The sequence below is a fragment of the Pan troglodytes genome, chromosome 13 (assembly GCF_028858775.2).
Source record: "Pan troglodytes isolate AG18354 chromosome 13, NHGRI_mPanTro3-v2.0_pri, whole genome shotgun sequence".
Lineage (NCBI taxonomy): Eukaryota > Metazoa > Chordata > Mammalia > Primates > Hominidae > Pan > Pan troglodytes.
In genome coordinates, this window is record NC_072411.2 from 66,609,283 (window position 1) to 66,623,907 (window position 14,625).

At 36.5% G+C, this 14,625-nt stretch overlaps 1 protein-coding gene across 4 annotated transcripts in view; it reads right to left on the reverse strand.

Moving 5' to 3' along the window:
- The window catches only part of GRB14 (growth factor receptor bound protein 14), a 129,129-nt gene that overhangs the window by 82,967 nt on the left and 31,537 nt on the right, over positions 1 to 14,625 (reverse strand). The window lies entirely within an intron of this gene.

The following is a 14,625-nucleotide window of genomic DNA, read 5'->3' on the forward strand; positions in this document are numbered from 1 at the left end:
CTAAAATAGGTATAAAGATAATCAGATGGAAACACACTATTGACTATTATCCAACCTTCTCAAAGCCTGAATAACAAGAGAATTAAAAAGTAGGTATAAATATAAAATATATAAATAGGGTAACATAATAAAATAGATTTAATTGCCATATATTTAACTTTAAGGTGAAATCAGAGAATATCCCTTCTGTTTAAGAAATTGGTTTAAAAAAAAAAACTTGATCACATTGGACATCGAAGATAAAACCCCAGTAAATTCCGGAATACAGATAATAGTTACTAATCACAATACAGTAAAAGGAAAAATCACTAATCAATCTGGGGTTAAGAAGCTCCTAGCATCTGAAAATTTTAAGGCTCTTCAAATAACTCTTCTGGCAAAGAAAACAATGAAAATTGAAAGTGTAAAATGTCTATGTAATAATAACAAATATAATAAACACTATATATCATATCTCATACTGCTAAAACAATTCTCAGACTCTAATTCATAAGCTTAAATACATGTATATTAAAAAAATAAATTTATTAACATCCCAAAATTTAAAAAAAAATTATTAAATTAAACCTGAGGAAATCAGAAAGAATAAACTAATAAGTATAAAAGTAGAAATTAAAACTTGGAAAAAAAGGTAAAATGATAAAACTAATAAGTTCTGAATCTGGTCTTTGGGGAAAACAATAAAATAGATAAATACTGAAACAAATCTAGGGGGAAAAAGGGAGAAGGTACCAATATACAAAATAAGAAATAATACCAGAGAAATGATAAAAATCATAAGAGACTACTTCCCCCAATTTTATGCAAAAAAAATAATGAAATAGATTATTCTCTGGACAATATAATTTATACAAATTGACTCCACAAAATTCAAAGAAACTAATTGCCATAGAAGAAAGACAGTTGTCAAAGAGATATTGCTAAAAATTGTGGCCAAATCCTAGATGGTTTGATTTACAAAAAAATTCTATATAACCTTTAAGGAACAGATCATTTCAGTGCTAGTCAAACTATTTCAAAGTTAAGAAAATGTACAATTGTAGCCAAGAAAGGCAGACAAACAAGATCAATGAGGGGGATCTTCACATACCTGGTGTACCTAATTGATATGGTTTGGCTCTATGTCCCCACCCAACTCTCATGTTGAATTGTAATACCCAATGGTTGGGGAGGGATCTGGTATGATGAGGGCGAATTTCCCCCTTGCTGTTCTTGTGATAGTGAGTTCTCATGAGATCTGGTTGTTTGAAAGTGTGTAGCACTTCCCCTTCAACTCTCTCTCTCCTGCCATCATGTGAAGACATGCTTGCTTCCCCTTCACCCTTCTGCCGTGATTGTAAGTTTCCTGAAGCCTCCTCAGCCATGCCTCCTGTACAGCCAGTTGAACTGTGAGTCAATTAAACCTCTTTTCTTTACAAATTACTGAGTCTTTGGTAGTTCTTTATAGCAGTGTGAGAATGGACTAATACACTAATATATAATAAAACTGTAGTTAGCCAATTTTTAAAAAGGTGCTGACAGACTCATGTGTGTTTGTGTGTGCATGCATGCAACAGATGCCACTGAAAATCAATAAAGAATAAGACTTTCTAAAAAGACTAACTATACCCATCTGAGTAAACAAAATATAGATTTTTTTTTATCTAACACCATACTCTAAAATAGACTGTAACATTAGACAACTAAAAAGAAATTCTAAAAAATTAATTGGTTTATAAATACGTTAGAAGAAATAACTCAAGAATGCTTTAATGGCCGGGCGTGGTGGCTCACGCCAATAATCACAGCACTTTTGGAGGCGGAGGCGGGCAGATCACAAGGTCAGGAGTTCAAGACTAGCCTGACCAATATGGTGAAACCCTGTCTCTACTAAAAATACAAAAATGAGCTGGGCTTAGTGGTGTGCGCCTGTAATTCCAGCTACCCAGGAGGCTGAGGCAGGGGAATTGCTTGAACCTGGGAGGCGGCAGTTGTAGTGAGCCAAGATCGTGCCACTGCACTCCAGCCTGGGCAACAGAGCAAGACTCTGTCTAAAAAAAAAAAAAAGAATGCTTTAATAATCTTGTAATATGGAAAGTCTTCCAAAGTAAGACCTAAAAGGAATTACAAAAACAATTTTGACTCATAAATATTTTAATGCTATAGAAGACTCCACAAATAAAATTCAAATACAAAACACATATTAAGTATATATGCAATATATTTAAGAATAAACTAATAATCCAAATACAGAAAGCATTCTTTAAAAATGAAAAGTTAAAAAACCCCCAAAAGAAAAATGAACAAAAAAAGGAACAAAAAGACAATTCGCACACACACACACAAATATACCACTGAACATAAACACTTAAAAAGATAATCTCATCAGTAATACGAGAAACATACATTAACATAAGGCATCTTCATGAGTTGGACAAAAATGTAAATGACTGATAAAGCCAAAGGCTGGTACAAGTGTCAAGTGAGAGAGTGGTATTCTCTAATACTGATAAAAAGCATATAGATGGGAACAGATGTTATGGAAGGAAATTTGGCAGCACCTGTAAAAATCTTGAGAAGCCATGCCCTTGACATAGGCACTCCTTTTCTGGTTCTCTATAGACTAAGGAGCATAAATGATTAGAAAAGTATCTGGAAGAGTTCACTGCATCACTGTTTACAAGAGAAAATGTGGAAACACCATATATACTGGAAATGGTCACATATGAATAAAATGTAATATATTCAGACTGTGGAATACTGGGTAGGAATTAAGAGAACTAAAGTATGGACTAACAAAGAACTGTTAAAACGCAGTGTCCAGTTAAAAAAAAAATTATACAATATTACTTAGTATGACCCCATTTGTGTAAAAACAATAAAATATCCTATACTTCTATATAAATAGTAAATCCTTACTTAACATTGTCAATCATTTCTTAGAAACCGTGACTTTAAGCCAAAAGACATAATAAAGATTTAAACCAGTTTCACCATGGGCTAAATGATAAAATACATAAGTTAAGGTCCTATGGCACATTTCTGGTCATAAAAACATCACCAAACTTCTAAATAAAGACCCAAAACACTTCTGACATTAAACACTGAAATAAATGTGAGCTATATATACATTTAAGAAAGATGAGTAAAAACAAGTGAGATAATGATTTAATGATTTATCTGCTTATTCCAGTTCAGGGTCACAGGTGGCCAGAGCCTATCCTGGCAGCTCAGGGCTCAAGGTGGGAACCTACCCTGGCCAGGACCTCATTTTATTGCAGGGCGCACTTGCACACACACACACACACACACACACACACACTTACTCGCACTGGGACCATTTAGACATCAAAATTAACCCGACCTGCCCATCTTTGGGAAGTGGGAGGAAACGAGTCTCTGGAGAGAACCCACACAGACATACAGAGAAAGTGCACACTTCACACAGACAGTGGCCTAATCCCGGAATAGATTTTTTTTTTCCTCAACCATGTTAGATAAAAATGATGCTGAAGAAAATGACCTTATTGGAGGACCAGCTATACACATGAGCATAGGTAAGCCCATAGAAAAGGACCTCCACGAATCTATGCCAAATTTTTAACAATCTTGATCTCTAGGAAGGAAAACAAGAGAACAGAGGAGATCATAAAGTGGTTATTTTTAATGTATCTATTTTCATTCTTATAATTTTTATAATTCATTTACTATCAGTGGAAAAATTAAATTTTAAAAAGCTATCAGATTACTCAAGTTAAAGGGCAAGTACTTAATAGAGTGCCATGAGCTCTGACTACACAAATATCTGGAAAAACTTCTTAAGAATTCTTACTATATCTTTATTTCTGATCAATTATTTCTAGTAGCATTCTATGATACATTTTTTTTTTTTTGAGACAGAGTCTTGCTCTGTCACCCAGGCTGGAGTGCAGTGGCATGGTCTCGCCTCACCACAACCTCTGCCTTCCGGGTTCAAGTGATTCTTCTGCCTCAGCCTCCCAACTAGCTGGGATTACAGGTGCCCAACCACACCGGGCTAATTTTTGCATTTTTAGTAGAGACGGGGTTTTGCCATGTTGGCCAGGCTGGTCTTGAACTCCTGACCTCAGGTGATCTGCCTGCCTCAGCTTCCCAAAGTGCTGGGACTACAGGTGTGAGCCACCATGCCCAGCCTTATGATACATTTATTTAGAGTGTATTCTAGGCTGGGCACGGTGGCTCATGCCTGTAATCCCAGCACTTTGGGAGGCCAAGGTGGGTGTATAACTTGAGGTCAGGAGTTCAAGACCAGCCTGTCCAACATGGTGAAATCCCATTTCTACTAAAAACACAAAATTAGCCAGGTGTGGTGGTGTGCACCTGCAATCCCAATTACTCAGGAGGCTGAGGCAGGAGAATCGCTTGAACCCGAGATGTGGAGGTTGCAGTGAGCCAAGATTGTGCCACTGCACTCCAGCTTGGGCAACAGAGCAAGACTCCATCTCAGGAAGAAAAAAAAAAAGTACATTCTATTTAGAAAGTATGCATTACTTACACAATTAGCAAATATTAGAACTGTCAATGAAGTCACCTTTTGTAACTCAGCACCCAGGAATACTTACTAAACTTTTCCAGTGAAATGTATATTTAACATGCTTTGAAAACTCCCAGTGACAGAAAGGTAATAATCACCCTGTGCTGGATATCTTTATATCCCTCTATCCATTGGGCTCCTGGCACACAGCAGGCTGTTCTATTAGCGAAGTGAAAACATGCTCTAGTTGTTAGGATGACACTTTCTTCTACGGATCTACTACCAGTGCCTCTTCCCTCAAACAAGTGAAACAACCTCTACTTTAGTGAAATAGGAAATACATTGTATTTCCACTATGACATATACAAACCACCCATATTTCTATTTTCTACCTTCTTTCTCTTCAATTAAATTAGGAAATTTTCCCTTCTTTCCTTTAGGGCCTGCCCTTCTAACTGTGCTTGGTCTTTGTAGGAGGCTGAATAATTACCCCACCTTCACCCCACGTCAATGTCCTAATTCCTGGAAGCTGTGAATATGTAATCTTACATTGTAAAAGGGATTTTGCACATGTGATTATGTTAATGGTCCTGATCAGGGAAGATTACCCTGAATTATACAGGGGGTTCCAACGTAGTCACAAGGGTCCTTAAAAGAGAGAGAAAGAGGAGGATCAGAGTGAGAGAAGGTAATGTTTCTGTGAAAACAGAGAGAGAAAAAGAAAGGCAAAAACCAAACCAGGAGTCAAAGCGATTCAGGACCAACAGCCAACGAATGCAAGCAGCTTCTAGATGCTGGACAAGAAAAGGAAATGGATCTCCACACCTGCCCTGCCACCCAAACCCACCAGAACAAATGAATCCCCGCTGAGACCTGGATTTCAGCCCAGTGAACTGACTTCAAATTTCTGTCCTCCAAAACTCTAAGATAAATATGTGTTGTTTTAAGTCACCAAATTTGTTGTAATTTGTTACAGCAGCAAGAGGGAAATAATATATGCCTATTTCCTTCCCAGCTTCTTAGAAGTTCTATATTATGATCTCTTCTGTTTCCTGGATAGTTAACTTTTCTCAACCAGATTCCTCTCACTGGCTTTTACACATATTCAAGCCCCTGGATTTAAAGAAAAAAAGACACTAAACTTTCCCTCCAGCTAAATTATCTTTTACCAATAAACTCCTCAATTTTAAGGACGCTTGTCTTCATTCTACTTGTCCTTCAGCATCATGTTGGCATTCTTGACTGGCCTCTCTCTGTTGACTCTCTTTTGTCCAGCTTATTCAGACCCAAGACTTCAATTAACAATTTATAGAAAGATGTTCCCAAATTTTTATCTTCTGCCCAGATATCTCTGCACAGCAATAGACTCATATATTTAATTGGCTATTTGATATCCCCATTTGGATGACTCACATGCAATTCAAACTCAAAAAGTCTAAGCCAAACTGATGGTGTCACCATTTGCCACCCAAACGTAGTCTTCCTCCATCCAGCATTTCTAGTTCAGTGAATGGCCACCACATACATCAAGTTGCATAAACCAGAAATCTGGGAGTCATTTTTGACATTTCCCTCTATTCACATCCCATATCCGTATCCACTCTGTCACCAAGTTCTGCTAATTTTACTTCCTAAGCATCTCCCAAATCAATCCATTTATTTTCAGCTCTTATTTTATTTATTTATTTATTTATTTATTTTTGAGAAGGAGTCTCGCTCTGTTGCCCAGGCTGGAGTGCAGTAGTGCAATCTCGGCTCACTGCAGCCTCTGCCTCCCAGGTTCAGGCAATTCTCTGCCTCAGCCTCCCGAGTAGCTGGGATTACAGGCACCCGCCACCATGCCTGGCTAATTTTTGTATTTTTAGAGAGACGGGGTTTCACCAACTTGGCCAGTCTGGTCCTGAACTCCTGACTGTGTGATCCACTCGCCTCGGCCTCCCAAAGTGCTGGGATTACAGGCGTGAGCCACCGCGCCCGGCCTATTTTCAGCTCTTACAGTTCACTCCCTAAGAATGAAGTGGAACCTTCAGGTCTCCATAACCTAATATCTCCCCTGGTCTCCACACCGTCATGGAAATAGCTAAGAGGAGAACACAGAAGTTAGTATGGTGGTAGAAACACTTTCCTCTGTACAGTTTCCCTGTGATTGCTTGTCTTGAGTCCCTGAACACAAATGTCTTTATGCCCTCTCCCTTCCCCATTTATGTCAGTCACCACAGGTCCAGAACTCCCAGGTCATCCATTCTCAGGCCCCAGACTCTCTACTGAAGAGCAGTCGATTGGCTTATTTTACTTCACCATCCACACTTCCCCAGCTACTAAAATTCTTTTACTATGCTTCTGAATCTCACAGTTAATCAGGAACAAAATCCCACAAAATTCAACCTCTTCTCTCAACTTTCCCTTCATTCTAACTTAACCCTGTTTATCACTAAATATCACTGTTCTCCCTATGGCCCTCTTACATTAAAACCATTTCCATACAAAGAAAACTGGAGATAATTTGTCACTAGCAGAATAGCACTAAAATAAACATTAAAGAGAAATATTCAGGTAGAAGAAAATTGACTTCAGAGAAAGAAAAAAAAGGTAGAGAGAATCAACAGTTGTAAAAAGAAGTTAGGGGGGAGGTAGAACAGTGAAAAAAGTAAATATACTGCTAATTCAAAGTGAATACTGAGTGGACATATTAATGTCCTGTGACGTAGAAGATCTATGTAGAATTAAAAAACATGACAATATTAACATTAAGGGTGGAAAGTGAATGAACAGATTTAAGTAGTGTTAACAATATCATTTCAATGAATCAAGGATGCACATTACAATATCTGGAGTAACTACCAAAAAAAAACCAGTAAAATAGTATATAACCACAAGGTAGTAGAGTAAAATAATAAAATAATTTTAAAATACTTGATTAGTCAAAAAAAAGGCAAGAAAGCAAAAATAAGAAACATAAAACTGGTGGGACAAATAGTAAAAGAATATAAGATAAAACATCTGAAATTGTAAAATATCATACTCATTCTTACATTAAAATAGAAATCATTTCTTCATAGATTTTCTGACTGTAAACATTGTGGAAAAGTTCAATGAAATTGGACTTTTCTTACTTGAGGGAGTCTCCTTTCCTGGTGCTGAAAATACTTATTTTGTCTCCTTGACACAATTAGGTGACCTCATATGCACTTAGGCATTATAATAAAATCGTATATTATTATGCAGAATTTAGAATGCATTGCTTTTGTTTTAGGAGACAGAGTCTTGCTCTGTCACCCAGGCTGGAGTGCAGTGGCTCGATCTCAGCTCACTGCAACTTCTACCTCACAGGTTCAAGCAATTCTCCTGCCTCAGTCTTCCAAGCTGGGACTATAGGCATCCACCACCAGCCTGGCTATTTTTTTTTTTTTTTTTTTTTTGTATTTTAGTAGAGACAGGGTTTCACCATGTTACCTAGGCTGGTCTTGAACTCCTGAGCTCAGGTAATCTGCCTGCGTCAGCCTCCCAAAGTGCTAGGATTACAGGCGTGAACCACCGCACCAGGCCAGCATTGCAATTAATTCAATTTATTGGCTACAGTTTAACCCAATTTCAATTTCTATCCTATATTTATTTTAAATGAAAATCTGTATTCAGCCCAATAAAATTCAGTTTTATCTTCCTATCTGCAAAATGAGGTTTTTAAACAAAATTATCTTTAAGTACTTTTCCATTTATAAGAAGAAAAAACCATTAATATACACTTGAAAACAGTTTCATTTCCTGAACAAAACTAAAATATTTAAATATTTAGGAGATGTGTGGCTAAGAATAAGTCCCTACGATGTAAAAAAAAAAAAAAAAAAAAACTTTTCAGGAGACTTAAGTACTGTTCTCCTAAATATCACCATTGCAAAAATACAAAGGAATATGTTGACTTGCCACAAATCAATGTCATTCTACTGACTAAAGACACAAAATTATGGCTGATCTTCCCCAAATATTATAAATCACACATAACAAACCGCCATACAATGTCTTGTTCTACTCTTTCTTATATTTATCAAGAAACTGCTAGTACCTTTATAAAAGTTACACATTTCCTTACAAGGAATTCTCCAATTTAAAGATTGGATTGTTCAGTATCTTTGATTTCATCAGTGGAAAAGAACTAGAAGAGAGAATGCATTTGGGGTTGTTTTATATGTTTTTGTGGTTTTTTTGAGATGGAGTCTCACTCTGTTACCTAGGCTAGAGTGCAGTGGTGTGGTCTTGGCTCAACTGCAACCTCCTCCTTTTGGGTTCAAGTGATTCTCCTGCCTCAGCCCCTTCATACCACCATGCCTGGCTTTTTTTTTTTTTTTAGTAGAGATGGGGTTTTGCCATGTCGGCCAGGCTGGTCTCGAACTCCTGACCTCAGGTGATCTGCCCACCTTGGACTCCCAAAGTGCTGGGATTACAGGCGTGAACCATTGCACCTGGCCATGCATTTTGAAATAAATCTCAACACTCAGCACACTTACTACCATCAATCCCAAGTAATAAGTTGGTTTATTTTCAAATAATGTTCAAGAGCAAAACAAGCTAAATGGTACAAAAAATTTCATTTAAATGCACAATGTTTTCAGTTACAAGCAGCATTATATTTGATTTTCATTTTTCTTTATATAAACTTCTGACAGGAAATAGACTGAAAGCTGAATAACTATTTCCCAAATATCTGACAATACTCCTGTGTCATTAGCAAGTGTTTATCACTATTTGTGGAAAACCATACTTGAAATTTGCTAAGAAAGTAGATTTTAAGGATACTTACCATACCAAAAAAATGATAACTATATGATGGGATTAGCTTAGTCATGTTAATCATGTCACAATATATACATATATCAAAACATCACATTGTATGCCTTAAATATATGCAATTTCTACTTGTCATTTGTACCTCAATAAAGCTGAAAAAATAAATAAATATTAAGAAGTGATCACATAGATAATATAAAAACCTGTAAAGTCAATGTAGTCAACAAAGCAGTTTTGGTCACCAGTCAGCTCTTTTTAAAAACAAAAACAAAACAACCTCCAAATTTATTTTCTCAATGTAAAACATTACAATGCAGCATGACTACAATGCATCCAGTCACTTAGTCAACCATATTTACTGAGCACAGATTATAAGTGAAGTACTGTTAGACCTTAGTAGATCACAGATGAGCATGACATAGATTATGCCTTAAGTCATTTCAATGCAGTATGTTACACATAACAGATGCACACAACATGTGCTTTGGGGCATACATAGAAATAGAACCTCGAGTTATAGAGATTGGCAAAGGTTTTTTAAAGGAAGAGGTCATGAAGTTGAACCTTAAAAGAGAAGAATGTCCCGGTATAAATGGGAGGAAGTGAAGGAATCCAAGGAAAGAGCATGGGATAGATCTGGGAAGCACAGAGTAACATATTTGGATTTGAGTGAAGGAATATGTAGAGAATAGTGGGATATGATAGTAGAAAGTTGCATTGGAGTTAATCTTTCCTGGACAACTCAAAAATTAAGCTGAGGAATCTGATGGTAATTTTGTAGGCAGTGGGGATCCAGTTAAGATTTTTAACAAAGAATATGACATGATGAGAGCTGTTCTTCTGGGAAGATAAATGTGGCAGCCATTCATCAGATGAACCCACATAAAAATACTATAGATCCCCCTGTTGTCTTTTATAGACTTCTACCTTAAAACAAACTCCAAGAGTTTCCTTGTTATTTAACATTATGTGTCCCCTTTCCATATATGCTTTGACTCGTTTCTATGTGCTGATCTCTGCATTTGCCACAAAACACAGGCTACAGTGTCGGAGCTTTCAGAAATGAGCCAGTGCTACCTTGAGGAAGACCAGAGTCATGCCCAATAACCTTCATGCTAAAAACAGCCTAGACATCACTTTAAGAGCCAGAAGTCTATATTTAGATTCAAATCCCTTGATCAAAATGATAAGCTTAGAGAAGCAAGACATCTGAAGGAGAAAGAATAATTACCATACTGGGTACTGGCCTCCTGGGGATTATAATTTCCACTTTGTAATAATGCAATTGATGATCAAAGATGTTAGAGGTTAACTTGCTGAAAACCACAAGGCTGACATAATGCTTGGCAAAATTTGGACCCAGAAGGAGAAAACAGAAGAAAGAAAATAATGAAACACATAATTTTCTCTTTGCGAATAAAAGACCATAGGCATGAGATTAAATGAGCCTACTAAGTACAGAGCAGAAATAGTTATTTTTAAAGACAATTTTTAACATATTTTAATGAACTATCATAATAGCAACAATAAGAGAAAAACTGCACAGTTTCCAGAGAGAAAGTTAAAAACCAACAACGAATCAAAACAAAAAAGTCTTATTTAAATAACAAGAAATCAGACTGGCGAAAAAACTTTCATTTGCAAAACTGGATAACAGATGACAATGGATCAATGTCTTCAAAGCTGACTTTAGAATTCTATACACAAGCAAGTGATTAAACAAGAGTAGGGGTCAAGTGAAGACATCCTTAAATACAGAGCCCCTCAGTAATGAACATCCTTTATGTCTCAGGCACTGTGCTGGACGTTCATTATCTAAGGCGAATTACTTTGTTCAAGATAGTTCCTCTGCCTAAGAAAGTTGTCTTTCAGTCAATAATTTGTTTTAAAATTCAGTTTATTGGAACAATGTAGCCCCTAAACATGCTGAACCCCCATGTCTCTACAGTCATTGTCTTTAATGTAGGAATTGTCTTTAATAATGTCATATTGCTTATATCTACCAATTTTCATACTACATACTAACAAATAATATTACTGCCAATAAGGAAAGGAAGGAAGGAGGGAGTCAGGCCATCAATTACTTTAAACTCCAATAAAGAATTTAAGGCAAAGATCTTCACCCATTTTTATTTTTCCCAATGCAAGATCTGCTAGGCTTACTAATCGAAAACTGACATTTAGGATTATCTCCCCAAGAAATTTTTCATTCTTGATATCAAAACCAATGGGAAAGAAAACTGCACTGGACACAAAGCTTTTCTCACAGAAGTAAAACACCACATGAAAGACAGGGTGAAATGGCGTCACTGTGGTCCACATTAAAAGGAGGTGAGCACTGGAAGGATCTTTTCAAAGGCAGCGTTTGCCATGATAATTTCTGAAATAAACATGTGGTTCTAAAGGACTGCATTCCTTCAGGACTTCCCAACTACCCTTTCCTATCTTTCCACATTGGAAGCATGGTGGTCATCAAAACATTTCTCAAGCTAAATGAGATAATCAACTTCTTGTCAACTGTTAACAGATAAATGTGTTTCCAATCTTCTAAAACTCTCTATAGGTAACAGGATTTAAACCTAGAACTCCTCTTTAAAATATTATGTCACATGAAAACCATTTTTATTATTTAAATGATTCATTTGATGGTTTTATAAAGATAAGAAAACTAACAATATTGCCCAGCCAAGGGTGGGAAAGAAATGCAGAAATGTTGCCAATGTACCTCATCTTAACAGCAGCAGCCTTATGTTCTCTCATTAGACTCTCCTGAGCAGATTGAGTAGAACAACTGAATTAAATAAGGGCCAAAGAATTTCTCTACTTAAATCAACAGACCATCTGGTAGGCTATGCTGTTTCTGCCAGTGGTCACAGCAGAAACATCGAGAAAGCAAATGTGGACATCATTATAGAGTCATACGTAGGTGGAGAGAGAAAAGTACTCTTAACCGTAACTATAGGAAAATATGCATTTTTTTACCTCAAGTTCAAATATTTATGATGTGTAACTATGCAATAATTATGCTTATTTAACAAATATGCCAGGACATATATATGCAGCAAGTGAGTGAAATCTTCAAAAGTGATTGTCTCAGAAGTTATTCAGGTAGACCTCCTTATGTGGAGCCTCATTCTCAATTGTTTAAAATCAGCCTGTATTGTCATTTTTAGCCACCTGTATCTATTTGACAGTTTATTAACAAAAGAGAGATCATTATTTTCTGGCATAAATAGGAAGAACCTGCAAGCAATTTTAAGTAACATCGTTCTAAAATCAATGCAATAGTTTTAAATACTCAGCTTGCTGCAGGGAAGGCTATTTTGAGAAAAAGATGACTTCTGTTTAAACCTCCAAGACACCTTTATTAAAATTCCCAATTCAGAGAAAGAATTCCAAAAATTGCTTTTGGATAACATTCATTTAATGGTAGTTATGGTTATAAATCCAGCATATTAGTTGCAAGTAACTTTGATGAGGTAGGATTGTATTTTTTGTAGGTTGAATGTACATATCACAGTACATAGAGTACTCTTGTAGTCAATGTGTACATTTACAGACATTTTAGAAAAGTTAAAATATAAGATTAGTATTCAACTCTTATGAATAAAGGTTTATAATTATTATATTTTTGCTTTCAAGAAACTGTCCTATGTGAATACATTTAAATTACAACTACAATAATACTTTATTTATCCTTTTACAAAATCCTATAAGCTCTACTTTGCAGTTTCACAGGCAATGTCACAGAAAAAGTTTTGATATCCTATATCCTTTGTCTTAGTCCATATATGTTGTTACAAAGGAATACCCAAGACTGAGTAATTTATAAGGAAAAATGGTTTATTTGACTCACAATTCTGCTGGCTGGAAGATTAGGCATCTGGTGAAAGCCCCAGGCTGCTTCCACTAATGGTGGAAGGCAAAGGGGAGCCAGCATGTGCACAGATCACATGGCAAGAGAGGAAGCAAGAGAGAGAAAGGAGGTGTCAGGCTCTTTTTACAACCAGCTCTGTCCAGAGCTCATGGAGAGACAACTAATTTGCCTCCCACTCAAGAAGGGCATTAATCTATTCATGGGGACTTCACTCCCATGGCCCAAACAGAAGTAGGCCCCATCTCCACCAATGGGGATCAAATTTCAACATGAGGTTTGGAGGGGGCAAAGATCCTAACCACAGAACTCTTATTCCAAGAATAACCTTGTCTTACTTCACTTGGACCACTATAACAAAGCACTACAGACTGGGTGGCTTATAAGCAACAAAAGTTCCTTTCTCACAGTTCTGAAGGCTGGAAGTCTGAAATCAGGGTGCCAGCATTGTCGAGTTCTGGTGAGAACCCTCATCTGGGTTACAGACAGCCAACTTTTCACTGAGTCTTTACATGGTGAATGAGAGCTAGCTAGCTCTCAGGTCCCTTTTATAGGGGCACTAAGCCTGTTCATGAGGTCTCCACATTCCTTACCTCCAAAGGCCCCACATCCTAATGCCATCACATAGGGTAATTTCCACATATGAATTTGCAGGCAGCGGGAACCATACATTCAGTCCATACCATAACCCTCCACAAGCAATTTTCATATTTTTCCTAAGGAATAAATGTGTCCAGGTCACATAAGAAACTCAGAGCCTCATTACTTTCTTCATATATTCTCTAGTTTGAGTGTTTTACTTCATTTCCTAGAATTGGCTCTAAACAACTTTTTGCTCATTCTCAAAAGCAGATACTGTCAAGGAATTAAAACCAGTCACCAATGGGAATGCTTAAAAGATAGTTATAAATAATGAAAAAAAGTTAGTTGTCTCAAAATTACTGAGCAGTAACTATAACAGTAGAATTAAAGTTATCTCCCAGTGAGTACCGTGAATGAGAACATACTTACGTGGATGTATCAATTCAATTCTGATATAAAATAAACAAATAAATTTCATGACCTTATGCCACACTCTAATAAAGCAAGTTCAATAGTTTGGGGGAAGGAAACAATGAAGCCATTATTCAGATTATAATCCTACACAAATTGATATTCAGTTTATGCTTTATATACAGCACATAGCACCCTGACACTGGAGGAATTCTACAAGCCTAATCATGTCTCTTCCGCACTATCATTTCATCTAAACCTATGGTTGAAACCACTTTGATAGTGCTTTGTACAAGTGGTTTCACCTTTTTAAATTTTCATAAATAAGATACAATCATTTTCTTCATTATTTGAATAGAAAATATTAACTCCATTATTTTCATATTAAAATGCTCTGAATATACAACTGCACTGGTCCCGCTATTCTAAATCATGTTTGCAAAGCTGCCACTTGATTTATTTAGAAAACAGCTAAGTCACATGT